Here is a 14,506-nt window from a genome sequence, read left to right as displayed (position 1 = left end):
CAACTGGTGCCATGTCCGAACTCGGGATCCCAACTGCTGAACCTCGGGCCACTGAGAAGCAGAACGTGGGAACTTAATGGCTGCACCACCGGGCAGGCCCCTAAATGTCATTTTTGGCAATACATAAATGTATTTTTTATGGAGGAAGGGCCATTGTGCAGCCTGAGTGCCGGTCTGCACTGGGACTCACCCCCTCCCTACGTGGCTGGACCCCCCTCGAAGGTGACCTCACTCTCCACTTTACGCAGGGCGCGCCCAAGGAGTGGAGCAGAGCCCACATTTGGTGGCTTTTCCATTTCCTGAGGTTATGGCTCTGAAGGAAAGCAGCTTTGGGGCCGTTTCAATCCAAACACTGGGATGCATTTAAAAATAGAGCTTTCAAATAAAAACTCTTAAACCGTGGATTTTAAGCATTAAGCTCGTTCAGACCGTTGCAAAATCAAAACCTGGCATCGGCACGTGGACGCGGCTCCTGCGGCCGGCGGGGCTGCGGAGGGAAGCTCCCCCTCAGACACCTCCCCCCGTGGTGGCTTCTGCGCCCGGCTGAGAGCAGCGTCACCCGCCGGGCTCGTGAGCCAGGCCTGCATCCTCCGCCAGCCTCTCTCCCATTGCCTGTAAAACCACACACCCATGTGGGCATTCCCCTCGTTTTACAACCATTCGTGAGGTTCAAATAAAATTCTTGGACTCAGCAGTGGAATGAGAAAGGTCACAGTTAGTAAAGGGCCAAGTGGTCTCTGGGGTGAATCGGGCTGTGGTGAGGGTCCCCCTCGCTATCCCCCAGGAAGAGACCAGCAGGGCCCAGCTTGTGGGCACCTCCAGTCCACGCTTGGGCCCCCTCCCTGCCTCCAAGCCCCCAGCCCCGGACGCTGGCACCCCGAGGGCCTGAGCTCCAGGTCTCAAGGCCACGGAGGGCTGCAGCTGCTTGATTCGGAGACTGCTAAACTTTTCAGGAATTCTGTGAGCCATTGTGTTAAAAACAAAGGTAGTGAAGACTAGAAACCCCTCACTTCTTAATTATTGGATCACATTTTACTCTTATCTGTGCCCTTGAGGTTATTCCCACCTTGCGTCTGTCTGGTGGAAATGCTGAGGCACATTACTGTGCATCTCTTCCCAGCTCCAAGTTTGGTTAAGTCACTCTTGGCCAAGGTGGGAGTATTTACACTGTGGAAATCGGCAAATGCGACGGAGTGACCAAAATGCACATTCAGCTTAAAAGTACTTCGTATCTGCAGCCATTACATTGTGAACAGCGCAAAACATTGAAATAGCCTTCCAGTATTCAAAGGCCATCATTCAGTTCAGCAAAGAGAGCGCTCGTGTCATTCTCAAGCAAGTGAACTCCTCTGTAGGTCTTTGTTGTGTCACTTTCCTCGTTAAACTAAGTGAAAATACATATTAACTGACACTGAGATCAGAGCCACACTTGTGGCCAGCCTGGTGGTGTAGTGGTTAGGTTTCTGTGCTCTGCTTCGGTGGCCTGTGGTGCGCTGGTTTGGATCCTGCGCGTGGACCCACACACCGCTCATCAAGCCATGCTGAGGCGGCGTCCCACATAGAAGAACTAGAAGGACCTACAACTAGAATATACAACTGTGTACTGGGGCTTTGGGGAGAAAAAAAAAGAAGAGGTAGATTAGCAACAGACGTTAGCTCAGGGCCAATCTTCCTCACCAAAAACCATTAAAAAAAAAAAAAAGATTAAATTAAAAAAAAAGAACCACACTTGGTATTCAATTGCAACCATAGGTTGGCTATGGATTCAAAAGTTCAGCAAAAATCAATAAAAGCGTTCTATGAGAATCAATTGTCTATGTGGAATTTATAATAAAGAGTATTGTGTATTTCATCATTTGTAAATTGTGTGCTACTCATCTTTATATCATTAATATTTTAAAAAACTATTATGCATTATGTCATTGTTAATATTTATAGTTCTCCTCCCCCCAACCAGGGGAAGATTTGCTCTCTGGTTTTGGTCCTCTCCGTTCTGACAGGGAGCTGGGGGCAGGGGGACCTCTTTAAGCTGTGGGCTTCGCCCCATGGGAGGCGGAGGGATTTGGGCCCCTGGAAAAGTGAGGCCTCCTCCCGCTCCAGGGCAGCCCCAGGAAATGCCGTCTCGGTAACTGGAGTTCTGCCCTCCTTTCCAAGGCCAGTTCCCTGCACGGCAGGCTCTTCAGGCTACACTGCTCCCCGAGTCCCCGCGCCCTTGTAAAGGCTGGCGTGCTGGCTCTGGGAGGGCTGCGGCTGGAGCCCTGAGGAAGGTGTGCTGATTGCTTCCCAGTGACACAGCTGTCCCGCTTCCCGACACACCTGCCTCTGGAGGTTACAGCTCCTTCAGGCTCTGTTTTCTAGAACAGACACATCTGGGGGCTCAGGACGTGGCCTCCTCCCCCTCGATTTAGTGGGCTCCAGGGTACTGAGGTGCTCCAGAGGGTCTGGCATGGTCGGCTGTGGGCTCCAGAGTCAGAGGACTGGGGGATGGGTAGCAGGAGGCAGGGGAGTGGAACTTGCCGCGTCCACTCCCGGCGCAGATCCAGGCTGCCTCCACCCAGGGTCCTGCCAGGTGGCATCTCCCACCTGGGAAGAGGTGGGAGGGTGTCCTGGGTGCCCTTCCTTGACCACCCAATGCCCTTTGGTTGATCCTTCTCATGGTGTCAAGCCCACAGCAGCACTGAGTGGATCAGACACTGGGTGTGGTGGTGGTGGGGGGTGCTGGCTCGCAATCCTCTGCCCACACAGCTGCAGCTGCTTTATCTCAGTGACTTTTATTGCGGGCTTTCTGCTGACTTCCTTAATATGCGTTCAGTTAGAAAACGGCACCGAGAAGGACACAGACATGACTCATAATCCCACCTTCCAAAGTTGACCACGATTTCTCTGCTGGTTGCTGGTGTGTATCTGCCTTCTCATCTTTAAAAATTTTACAATCTCGTCTATTTTTTATGCGTATACAATGCACACACATAAGCACACACATTGACACTGTTGGGATTACATAGCTCACGTTGTGGTGTCACAACTTCTCACTTTCAGTGAACAATTTATTATAGATCCCCCTTGTCACTAAGTGTTCTCTTAACCATAGCCTTAATAGCTGCATACCATTTCATTGAACGGATACCTTATTTTGGTTCAGTTGCAAATATTTTCTCATTCCGTAAGAATGTCCTCTTGGGCCCATTGCCAAATACACGCTCTTTCCCCCGCTCCCCCGTTATGTTTGGGTTCCTAGTTTCTGGTTTGATCACCTCCTGGCGAGAGAGTGTGACCTGCCTGGTCTCAACCCTTTGAGCCTTGTGGATCTGCCTTTACGGCCCAGCACATAGTCAATTTCGTGAAAGTTCCATGTAATTTTTTTTTCACAATTTACCACTTTACTGGGCTTAGCAAGCAACATTTTGACATGTCATCATCTCTTTTTTTTAATGGTGGTAAAATACACGTACTATATAAGTTACCATTTTAACCATTTTTAAGTGTCCGCTTCAGTGGCATTAAGCACGCTCACATTGTTGTGCCATCATCACCACCATCCATCGCCAGAACTTTCTCATCTTCCCCAAGTGAGGCTCTGTCCCCATTTGACGCTGACTCCCCATCCTCTCCCCCAGCCCCTGGGGACCACCATTCTGTTTTCTGTCTCTATGAATTTGACGACTCTAGGAGCCTCATGTAAGTGGAATCATACAATATTTGTCTTTTCGTGACTGGCTAATTTCATTTAGCACAACACCTTCAAGTTTCACTCATGTTGTAGCACGTGTCAGAACATCCTTTCTTTTCAAGGTTGAATAATATTCCATTGTGTGGATGGACCACATTCTGTCCCTTCATTTGTCAGTGGACACCTGGGTTGCTTCCACCTTTTGGCTGTTTGAATAATGCTGCTATGAACAGGGGTGTGCAAATATCCGTTTGCATACTTGCTTTCCATTCTTTTGGCTATATACCCAGAATTGGAATTGCTGGATCAGATGGTAAGTCTCTGTTTAATTTTTTGAGGACTCACCATACTGTTTTCCACAGCAGCTACACTGTTTTACACTCCCAAGCAGTGCACAAGAGTTCCAATTTTCCCACATCCTTGCCTACACTTGTTATTTTTGTGTTCCATATAATTTTTTTTTTTTGAGGAAGACTGGCCCTGAGCTAACATCGTGCCCATCTTCCTCTACTTTATAGGTGGGACAGCTACCACAGCAAGGTGTGTCAAGCGGTGCCATATCCACACCTGGGATCCGAATCGGCGAACCCTGGGCTGCCAAGAAGCGGAACGTGCAAACTTAACTGCTGCGCCACTGGTCTGGCCCCTTGTGTTCCATATAATTTTGAAAAGAATCTGTATTTCAAATTGTTGGGTACAGTGTTACATCTCTATATGCCCGTTCTGTCAAGCTTATTGATTGTCTTTCCAAATCCGTATCCTTACACATGTCTTTTCTGCTTGATTCATCACTTACTGAGAGAGGGGTTTTAAAGTCTCCCACCCACTATGGTGATCAATTGATTTCCCCTTGCAGGTTTTTTTTTTTTTTTTGGTGAGGAAGATTAGCCCTGAGCTAACATCTGTGCCAATCTTCCTCTATTTTGTATGTGGGATGCCTCAACAGCATGACTGATGAGTGGAGCAGGTCTGCACCCTGGGGTCTGAACCTGTGAACCTGGGCCGCTGAAGCAGAGCCCACGGAACTTGAACCATTTGGCTACAGGGCCAGCCCCCTCCTCTTGTGGTTTTTGCCTGGCATATAATTTTCGTCCTTTGCCTTTAAGCCTTTCTGAATTCTTATATTTTAACTGCGTCTCTTGTAAACATTTGGTTGAGTAGCCTTGATTTTTACCTGGAGAATTTTTTCCATTTGTATTTATTATACTATCTTTTTAAGTGGTGTCTATTTTTCCCACTTTTGGTTTCTTCTCAGCCTCATCTTTTGGCCTTCTTTTGGAAAAAGAAAAGTTTTTATCCTAAAATTTTTCCTTTTCAATTTTCCTACATCTGTGTAGTTTGGAACTTGTGCATTATGCGGTTGTTATTTTAATGGTTACCTTAGTTACTCTAATACTGGTATTTGACAAAGTCTAAGATTAATCAGTATCTTTTTCTTTCTTCCAGTAATACAAGGACAGCCCCAACTTATATGCCGTCTTGTCTAGCATTTTAGTTTTTTCCTGTTTTTTAGCTCACGAATTAAATGTTTTATTGTTGTTTAGGCAGCCAAGGTTTGTCACAATTTATTCACATATTTACCAGTATCTGCTCATTATTCCGTCTTGCATCTGAGACCTTCCATCTGGGATCCTTTTCCTTCTTTCTATAGCTGGTCCTTCAGAAGTTTCTCCAAGGAGCCCGTGATGCAGCAAGCAGAATCGTGCGGCCATACCCCTGCAAACTCACTGAAGGTCACCTGGAGACTGAGTCAGTGGAAACTATCTCGCCCTCACCCACCTGCCTTCTGCTCGCGGGAGGGGCTGCCCGCCCAGCACACCCATGGTCCCAGGCTACAACACTGCTATCTCTGGGGCTGTCGGCAGCCTTCTTCGGGTCCCCTGTCTTTGCAGAAATGTGCTCCAAGTTGGGACTTAAGCTGAACAGACTTCCTATAGGAAACACACTCCATCACACTGCTGCTCAGGTTGCTTTTATGGACATTTCCCCAAGAAATATTTCTCTCTGGAAAAATAAATTCACAGGATGTAATTAAAACCACGCTCTGTGTGTGTTGGCCTGGGCTCTTGGTAACTGCTTCACCAAATGGGCCGGCGAATGAAGAAATGAAGGCAGCTTTGTTCTCGTCTGTTAACAATGCCCTTTATTAGTTGTGACCCAGGGCATTCTTCTGTCAGTTCACGATTCAGAAGGAGCCTTTCATCAGGTCCTAGTGCGTGCCGTGCACCCTTGGTCGTGACCCCGTTGCCACTGCTGCTGCAGGAAAAGCAGCGAGGGCCTCCTGTGTCCCCTGGATAAAGGTGACCGTCTCAACATCTGCCTGCGGGTCCTGCTTGGGCACGTGTTTTCTCATTTATGACCTTTGAGAAAAAAAAAATGAGTTCATCTTGTCTTCTAACATCAGAAAAATTAATTTCTGAAAAAAAAGTTACCAAAACAATGTGCTTTTGAGCAACATGGTGAAGAGGAGCTATGTGGCTGTGTTACCTTCTGTGACCCTTTCTCGTTCTTTTATCTGTTCTTTGGGGAACTCCTCCCTCACCCCAGTGCCCTGGTGGAGGAGCCAGCTGTGGGAGTGCACTGGCCCCCGGGGAAGACACATGGCCCGGTGGGGCAATCAATGTATTCCCTGGGATCAATGTGAGGTGGGCTGGGAGGTTGTTTCTCCTGCAGTGGCTGAGCTAGGAACTTAAAGGCCTGTGGTGATGCCACACAGAGGAACTGTCACAGCGGAGGCTGCACACAGAGGAAAGCAAGTCTGGAGATGGGTGAGACCTAGGGCCTGATTCTGAGCTCCTGGATCCAGCTGTGCCTGAAGGCCATCCCATCCTGGACATCCCTGTTCCATAGATGTCTTAGCAGTTGTGATGGCTCAATTTTATGTCAATTTAGCTAGGTCATGGTACCCAGTTGCTTGGTCAAATACCAGTCTAGCTGTTGCTGTGAAGGTATTTTATAAATGGGATTAACATCTATAATCAGTGGGCTTTAAGAAGATTACCCTTATTAATCTGGGTGGGCCTCATCCAATCAGTTGAAGCCTTAAGTGCAAAAACAGGTTTCCCTGAGAAAAAGGAATTCTGCTTCAAGACTGCGGCATAGAAACCCTGTCTGAGTTTCCAGTCTACTAGCCTGCCCTACAGATTCTGGACTCAGTTTGGACTCGAGACTACAACATTAACTCTTCTCCAAGTTTCCAGCTTGCCAGCCTGGATTTTAGACTTGTCAGTCTTGACAATCAGCTAAGCCAATTCCTTAAAATAAATCTCTTTATACACACACACACACGTGCACACACACACACTCACACACCCCCTATTGGCTCTGTTTCTCTGGAGAACCCTGACTGATACAGTGGGGTTCCCAGGTCAGACTCTAAGGCCACCATTCACATCTGTGCAAGTGACGTATTGAGTAAGTGTCCTCAGAGGAGAGGAGCGGGCAGTGGTAGAGACAGGAAGAGTGGGAACAGGTGGGGGCTGGCCCCGTGGCCGAGCGGTTAAGTTCGCGCGCTCCGCTGCAGGTGGCCCAGTGTTTCGTTGGTTCGAATCCTGGGCGCGGACATGACACTGCTCATCAAACCACGCTGAGGCAGCGTCCCACATGCCACAACTAGAAGGACCCACAACGAAGAATATACAACTATGTACCGGGGGGCTTTGGGGAGAAAAAGGAAAAAATAAAATCTTTTAAAAAAAGAGTGGGAACAGGTGGAATGTGATTTCCGGCATCGTCCTGATCTGTGGGGGCTCTGAAGTGTGAATTTCAGCTCACAGTTTGTCCTGCCTCAGGCAAGGGACGTGACTCCCAGGTCCTTCTCTCTGTTACCTCTTTACAGAGTGGTCCCGGAGCCCATAGGCACCAACAGCGTCTGCCATAGCAGGCGGATAGATTCTTCTTCTCTTCACTGGTTTGAGTTGAGCCTCTCTCATCAGCGATGGGGTGTCCTGGCAAATCCCCCCACACTTTGTGAATGAGGGAAAACTCCTTCTCTACAGACCACAGCAGAAGCTCTTCCTTATCCAGGTGGCCAGACTCTGCTGGTCAACACAGCCTTGGAGGCCAGGCTTGGTGTGGGGGCTCCTGGGCCAGGGCACCTGACCATGGCCGACTGGCTGCTCAGGGCTCTGTCTGCAGAGCATGGCTTGAGAGACTCCTGGTGGAGGTGGATGCCTGAGCTGCTGGTCATGTTTCTGACTCAGTGAGACCAATGTCCTGTCAAGGGGCAGGGGCGGAAGCTTAGAGAGGGCCAAGGAGATCCACCTGCAGAGAGGGGGTGGGCAAGGGCATGGGGAGAGGCAGAGGAGAGACTGGTGGGCAGAGAGACAGAGAAAGACAGACTGAAAGACAGACGGGGGCTAACGAGACAGAATTAGAGAGAGACGCGGGGCCAGAGAAAAACCAAGGTTCAGGGAAACAGTGAGACACAAAGATAGAGAGACAGAGAGTGACAGGGAGAGAGACAGAGAGACAGGCAGAGAGAGAGAATTATCTGAAAATTGCTGTAGTAATATATATCTCATCCCCCATCCCACATCCTTTTGTTACTGCACAAAATTGGGGCTCTCTTGTCTGATGTGCATACAGAATGTCAATCATGACATCAGCTTCTGGGAAAAGAAATCACCTTTACTGCTGGACCCATCTGCAAGGAGACAGGGACGTATGCCCTCAGATGTGTCTCCCCGATCCAGGGCTTGGGGCACAGTTTAAGGGATGAAGGGCAGGACGGTCTGACGTGTGGAGGTAGATGACGGAGGGGAGGAGAGGTGAGGTCATTGATGATCTGCGCAAGCGTGGTCAAGTTCATGGCTCTCCATAGGACGCATGTTCACAAAATGGCGGTGTTACCATGACCTGAGGATGGAGTTTTTAGCTCCTGGACGTCAAAAGGTCACTTATCGAGCATTTGTGAAGGCCCTGTTGATGCGCTGGTGGTCTCAACCGGCCTGAACTGGACGAGGGGGTCTCAGTTCCTGAATGACAACTCTTGATTGCTCTGTTGACAAGACGGGGTCAGCTGAACTGGTCCTGGAGGGCCCGAGTTACACTTTCTTTGGATATGACACTGGCATTCCTCATAGAGAGGGGGGTGGGGTCTATGCTCGCCCCTTGAACCCAGGCAAACCTTTGTAACTTCTTTGACCAATAGAATGCGGTGGAAATGACGTTGCATGACTTCCAAGGTGTCATAAAATGTGGCTTCCATTTGGCTCTCTCTCTCCCCCTCCACCCCTCTCTCTCTCCCCCTGCATCCCTCCCTCTCCCCTCGCTCTTCTTTCTCTCTCCCTTCTCTCTAGATGCTCCTCTTGGAATCCAGCCACCATGTCATGAGGAACCCAAACCACATGGGAAGTCCATGTGTGGGTGTCCTGATGGACAGCCCCAGCCCGGCATCAGCCTGGGAGCCAGTGTCCCTTCAGACGACCCAGCCCCAGCCTTGAGGCTCCCAGCTGAGGCCTCAGGCATCGTGGAGCAGAGACAAGCCCTTCCTGCCATGCCCTGTTCAAACTCCTGACCCATGGAAACCACGTGAGATGACACACGGTTACTGATGTTTGAAGCCACTAAATATTTTGTTGCCCAGGAATAGATAACAGAGGGCGGGGCACAAAGAGAAAGAGGCAAAGAGACGGGGCGTCAGAGAGAGAGAGAGCGAGGCAGAGACAGAGAGACAGACACAGGCAGATCAGAGAGAGAAACAGAAAAAGTCAGAGGAGCTCCGGGGTCCAGCACAGCCAGCCTTTCTCCATTGGGCCTGGCCTGATGACCCGGCCACCCTGTGTCCCCAAACCAAACTAAAGACTTCTTTCGACTTGAACCAGCTTCAGTGGACGTCGGCTCTGTGTGTGTTTTGAGCCTGACCCTCTCTCCCAGGACAGACTCCTACCCCACGGGAACTAATGCCCTGTCCAGTGCCCGAGGCGGCCGGCAGCACGCCCACAGAGGTTGGGAGTTCTCTGTCCTCCTGACCTTGGCCTCCTGGGCTGGTGTGGGTGGAATGAGGTCACCCCAGGTCTATGGAGCCCCACATCCTTTTCCTCTTCTTCTCCCCTCTCGCAGCAGCCAGCGTGCCCTTTGCCAAACCCACATCTGATCATTGCACTGCTCATTAACACCCGACAACTTCCCTGTGACACGGGGACAGAGCCCAACGTGACCTGGGCTCACAGGCCTCGCCTCCTTGGCCCGGGGAAGCCCTGTGTCCGACTGCCCGTTCCCTGGCTGCGATGCTCCGGCTTGCTTTGTGGTTAATGTCTTGCCCTCTCTGACCTCTGCCGAAGCCTCGTGCTCCCCAGCCCTACCCTGTCCTTCACGGCCCTCGCTCTGCAGTGATTTGCGATTCTGGCTCCGTTACTGGCTGTATTGGTTTCTTGTAGCTATTCTAGCAGATACCACAAACGTGGGACCTTAAAACAATAGAAGTTCATCATCACACAGCTGGGAGGGCAGAAGTCTGAAATCAAGGTGTCGCAGGGCCAACTCGCTCTGAATTCGAGGGAGGCTCCTTCCTGCCTCTTCCAGCTTCGGGTGGAAGAGACCCAGGTGTTCCTTGGCTGGTGGCCACATCCCTCCAGCCTCTGCCTCCTCCTCACATGGCCATCTCCCTCTGTGTCTGAGTCTCAAATCTCCCTCTGCCTTTCTCCCGTCACTGGATTTAGGGCTGCCCTTAATCCAGGATGATTGAGATCAGCAACTTAATTACATCTGCAAAAACCCTTTTCCCAAATAAGGTCCCATTGACAGGTTCCAGAAGTTAGGGAGTGGACTTATCTTTTTGGGGGGCCGCCATTCACCCCACCACCCTGGACCGTAGGTTCTGTGGGCAGTGCCCACTCGGCAGGCACAGTGCCGGGACAATGTGGCCTGTTAATTCTGGCCGATTAACGACTTTATCCATTTGTTCAATAAAAAGTCCCAGGCAAGCTCCTGTGAGAGAAGCAAAGTATCTGTCTGACCAGAGCCAGCTTTCAAGGAACCTCCACGTCTGCCAGGAGAGATAGGACCGCTCCCCGCGCAGCTGTAAGTGAAGGTGAGGAGAGACCAACGCGGCGAGGGGGCGGAGGCTGGAGCCCAGGGCCCGGCTGGTCACGTGGGGCCTGTGGGGAGGCATCTGGGGAGCAGGAGGAGGCTGTCTCCCCCTGGGCCGTGGTGTTGGGAGGGGAGGGCCTGGTGTGCGCAGACACTGGGTTCTGGAAGGCAGTCTTGGGAGCTGGAGGAGGGGAGGAGGCTGGAGTGTACATTGCAAAGGGCCCCAAATGCCCAGCAAAGGAAGGCAGAGGTGATGGTGAAGGAGCCTGCCAGCATCAGTGACAGAGACGGAGTTGCATGGCCGAAAAAATTAACCTGGTGGTGAGGGAAGGAGGGAGGGGAAGGCAGGGCTGTGGGCAGCAATCTTGAGGGGCTGGGTTAGGGTCCCACCTCACTTTGTTTTTAAAACTGGAAGTCCTGATCCCAGAACCCCCTCAGTCTGGGGCAAACTAGGGCAGTGGGTCGCCCTGGGGTGGAGGAGTCACGCTCGAAACATCTGCCACTTCTGCTGTGAGTTACTGCCCCTGGGGACACAGGTTCAGGCATCTCCCACCTCTGGAGACCTGGGGCTGAGGTTTCCTGAGCTCTGAATCCCCCCTCCTCGCCCCGTGTGCCCAGTGCACAGTTGGTGCCTTACACAGGTGCTGAATGGGAGAATGGAGTAGCCAGGGTGGGGGATGCTGGTCTCATGGAGCGCTGTGGGCTCCGGATAGCCATGGAGCGCTCAGACATGCCTGGGAAGGTGGCACAGCATCTGGAGACACACTCTTAGACAGGGCACCTGCGGTGGCTCTGTGAGTCAGTAGGCCCAGGGGTCCACCCCGTCCTCAGCCGTCTCTGGCCAAGGAGGGGGCGTATGTGGGGAGGCCTTGTGGGCCACCCTGACTGCTCAGTGCCCTTCTGTACTGGCCCTTCCCCTGCCCCAGCCCTGGCAGAGAAGGAAGGTGGGTCCCCAACCAGGGATGGGGCGTGGGAGGAGGTGGGCCTGGCCCCTGTTTAGCATCTTCCTACCCTCACTCAGCAAAGCGATGCTGTCGTGGGCATTAGCGGCGGTGGTACCCGAGGCCCATTTTGCTCAGAGGCTCTCTCTGCACCGGGAACTTCCTATGGAATTTTGTATCTTTACAACAACCCTGCCGGGTGGGTATCGTCAGCCCCATTTTGCAGTCGAGGAGACTGAATTCTGGAGGAGTTGCTCCTTTTCCAGCTCCCTCAGCCAGAAGGATGTGGCCCCAAGGCTCCTGGCTGCAGAGGCTGCTTCTTTTCCAGGGGTAGACACCTCGGCTGATGTCAGCTCCCTGCAGGGGGCTCTGAGGGTTGGTGGGGCAGGGTCTGCAGAGGAGAGCTGGTTAAAATGGCCAAACCCAGAATGCGGGCTGCCCTTGTCTTGAGGCCTCCCTGGGTAAAGCTGAAGAATGCCCCTGCTCCTCCTTGCGGGCCAAACTCTGGGGGTCGAGCTACCAGCAGCACCAGCACCCCCAAGCCCGGGGCAGGGGTCCTCACGGCATGCAGCTGTGGGACGCACACCTTCAGTGTTTCCAGAGGAGAACCCTGGCTCCCAGCAGAGGGAAGCGACAGGACTGGGGCCGAGGGCTGGTTACTGTGAGGAGTCCTAGCCCCTTCGCAGACCTCATGAGCCAGAAAGCCACTGTTGCACATTTTTGCTATAAGAGTTACACTTCGCGGGCATCTCTGTAGCCAATCTCTCACTCATCTGATTATTTCCTTAGAATAAATGCCGAGAAGAGGAACTTCTGATCAAGGATTACAAACATTTTATGCCAAGCTGTCCTGCAGAAAGATTGGGCTCGACTCCAAGGAGGAGTCATTTGCGGATGCTGGGTGTTTTATTTTGGGGACGTAGTGGGGGAGGCCTGAGCTGTCAGATGGCACCAGGAGGCAAGGAGGCAACGGCAACTTTAGGGTGGGAGGAGGTGACGGGGGCGGCTAAGTTTGAAGGTGCCACTGGGACTTGGTGGGGGGTAGAGACAGCTCGCCCCTTTGCCTGAGGTGGTCCTGGTCCTGTGTCTGTCCAGGGCTGGTGCCGATGGCACGCCCAGTGTGCCCATGACTGTGACGGCATCAGCAAATTCCTGCTGGTTGTCATTTTGCCATCTGAGTTAACTCTCTCAGAGGCATTCGCTGAGCATCCCTTTGTGGGTGGGCGTTTTGGGCTTAAAGGACCCAGAGAAAGTGGGACCCTAGAAAGAAGGTGAGGCCTGAGGAAAGCGGCTGTGGGGCTGCATGTTCCTGGGTTTGAGTCCTGACTCGGCCACTGTGTGTTTGGGGCACGGTATGGAGCCTCCCTGACCTCAGGGTCCTGAAAACCAGGGTGAGGGTCAGCATCCTCTTCCAGCACCTGCTGGTGTTGAGGGCGCTGCCCCGTGCTGGGCGGGCACTTAGGGGGAGCAGGTGGCAATGCAATGGACCGAGCGTGCCTCAGGTCCTTCTCCAGAAGGGACAGGACCCAGAGGGCCACATCAGAGCCAGGCACAGGTGTGGGATAGATGCTCTGCTCAGGCCCTCAACTCTCGACACTGACAAATGGGGACAGGGAAGGCAGTGCAGCTGAAGCCTTGGGGACTGGGGCTCTGAACTTGGCTGCACATCAGAATCACCTGGGAGCCTCAAAAACCCCAACACTCTGGCCACACCCCAGATCAGCTGCATCAGGATCTCTGGGGTGGTGGGTGGGGTTGGACCAGGCTTTTTTGTGTGTGATAAGACATACATAACAAACTTTACCATCTTAACCATCTTTTTTTTTTTTAAAGATTTAAATTTTTCCTTTTTCTCCCCAAATCCCCCCAGTACAGAGTTGTATTTTTAGTTGTGAGTCCTTCCAGTTGTGGCACGTGGGACGCCGCCTCAGCGTGGCCTGATGAGCCGTGCGATGTCCAAGCCCAAGATTCAAACCGGTGAAACCCTGGGCTGCCGAAGCAGAGCGCGTGCACTTAACCACTGGGCCGTGGGGCCGGCCCCCATCGCCATCTCTACGTGTACAGTTGAGTAGTGTTAAGTACATTCCCATCATTGTGGAACCAACCTCCAGAACCTTTTCATTTTCCCCAACTGAAACTCCGCGTCCAATTAAACACTCACTCCCCATATGCCCCTCCCCAGCCTCTGACCACCCCCATTCTACTTTCTGTCTCTATGAATCCCACTACACCAGGTACCTCCTATGAGTGGAATCATGCAGTGTCTGTCCTTCTGAGACTGGCTTACTTTACTGAGCATACCGTCCTCTAGGTTCATCCATGCTGTAGCCTGGGTCAGGATTTCCTTCCTCTTTAGGGCTGAATACTATTCCAGTGCATGGGTAGACCACACTTGGTTTACTCCTTCACCCACATGGACCCTTGGGTTATTTCCAGGCTTCTGTGTTTTTAAAGCTCCCAGGTGTCCCTCATATGCAGCTCTGGTGGAGGCCAGTGGGCTGGGTGTCCCTCTGCCTCTCTGCAGGGCAGCACCATGGGCGTCACCGCCGTCTCTCCTGCCCGTGGCGCTCTCCGCTGTTATCAAGTCCAAACAGGGCTGCAGGGAACTCCCTTCCCCCAGCAAACACCCCTGCGGGGCCTCCTGGTTCTGCAGCCCAGGAGGAGCCATCCAGCACATCTGGGCCAGCCTCCGCCTGGGCATCTGAGTGCTCCTCCTGTGGATGCGTTTCCCGTCTGCGTGGCTCCCCGTACTCCAGCCTGGTCCTGCTTTTACAATACAAGACAGGCCAGTGGGTCACAACCACGACTGCTGGGGGCTCCAGCCTCACACTCGTCGGTCCCCTGCTGTATCTCCCACTTCTCC

This window comes from Equus quagga, chromosome 17 (assembly GCF_021613505.1).
Source record: "Equus quagga isolate Etosha38 chromosome 17, UCLA_HA_Equagga_1.0, whole genome shotgun sequence".
Classification (NCBI taxonomy): domain Eukaryota; kingdom Metazoa; phylum Chordata; class Mammalia; order Perissodactyla; family Equidae; genus Equus; species Equus quagga.
Note: the sequence above shows the minus strand (reverse complement) of the source record.